Below are 248 nucleotides of genomic sequence, written 5' to 3' on the forward strand. Positions count from 1 at the left end.
TAATTTTTTGTATATAATTTTTACATTAAAATTTTACAAATAAAATAATAGATTATATAATAATATATATATATTTAACAAAATTTTATATATAAATTTTTTAAAATATAATATATTTTATAATTTTTAAAATATAAAATATTTTACCCAAAATTATATTAAATATTTTATTTTACATGTATATGCTTTTAAAAATATAAAATACACACACCACCACATATATAACCAAAAATAGATTATTAAAATTT

This window comes from Penaeus monodon, chromosome 22, assembly GCF_015228065.2.
Source record: "Penaeus monodon isolate SGIC_2016 chromosome 22, NSTDA_Pmon_1, whole genome shotgun sequence".
NCBI lineage: Eukaryota > Metazoa > Arthropoda > Malacostraca > Decapoda > Penaeidae > Penaeus > Penaeus monodon.